This window comes from Echinops telfairi, unplaced genomic scaffold, assembly GCF_000313985.2.
Source record: "Echinops telfairi isolate 266 unplaced genomic scaffold, ASM31398v2 ScPeMD7_8;HRSCAF=38, whole genome shotgun sequence".
In the NCBI taxonomy this organism is placed as follows: Eukaryota; Metazoa; Chordata; class Mammalia; order Afrosoricida; family Tenrecidae; genus Echinops; species Echinops telfairi.
The window spans coordinates 3,339,037-3,340,191 of NW_022103905.1; positions in this window are offsets into that span (position 1 = coordinate 3,339,037).

The following is a 1,155-nucleotide window of genomic DNA, read 5'->3' on the forward strand; positions in this document are numbered from 1 at the left end:
GAAACATTTAGGAACTAGAGGAAAGTTGTATTTTTCATCATTGTTATATCGCGCACCCTGACTGGCCATCTCTATTTGAACCTTTTGTATCAGCTCCTCATTTTTCCCCTCCCGCTCCCTTCCTACCCTCTTGGTCCTTTCATAAATTATAAATTATTATTATTTTCATATTTTACACTGACTATTATCTCCCTTCCCCCTGGGAATGGGGGTGGGGTGGGGCATTACTTTTCAATTCCGTTTTTCCACAAACTTTTGAAGCCCCGCATCTAGTTTGTGAATTTTCTCAACCTTTAATTCTGATTATTTTGAAATATACATAAAAAGAGGATAGCAAACCTTAACATACCTATCACTAGATTGAATAATTGTTAATATCACCTGAAGTAAACCCAATATTATGCACATGTCTCCCTTATTTCTACATACATTTTCTAAATGACACTATTGCATAAACACAGTAACATTATCACACCTAATAAAAATAAACAATACTCCTTTATTAATTCATCTGGTTTACACTTCAAGTTTAAATACCCCAAATGTCTTCTTACATCAGATTGTTTGTTGTATAGTCACATAAGTACTCCCCCCATTCCCTTTGGTAAATGAGATCAATTTATGGGCATGAAATTGTAAGCACCTTGCAGTCCCTAAGGACAGGGTGCAAAAAGACCGTAGTGTGGCCTTTAGCACCAGACAGCTTACCAGCTGCTACTGAGGGAGCCTTCAGGAGCCTAAATGACAGACATTTGGCAAAACCGCCCGGAGCAATCTGGTACACCATCGGGGGATGGTGTTATTTCTGTAGATTAGCAGCCCCTGGCAGGCTCTGGTTTAGGGGCGAATTAGGAGGTGGTGGCTTTGGAAGAACCAAGGCCTAAGAGGTCACCTGTGGAGATTGACCTTTACTTGAAACCTTTGTAGCTGTTTCTTCTCTCCTCTCTCCCGCCCCCTCCTTCAGGAGTTCTTCTGAACTGGCCTTTTGCAATTTGAGTTTCCCTATTTCCACAGGTGCGCTGCATCACCAGGTGGAGCTTTGGATCGCGATTGAATCGTTTGCACTGTACCTGCCTACACCTGGGAAGCTCCCTGGGGGCCTCAAGGTCCATTTCCTACCTCGGAGCCCTCCGGAGCCCTTGCCCACGTGGGGCT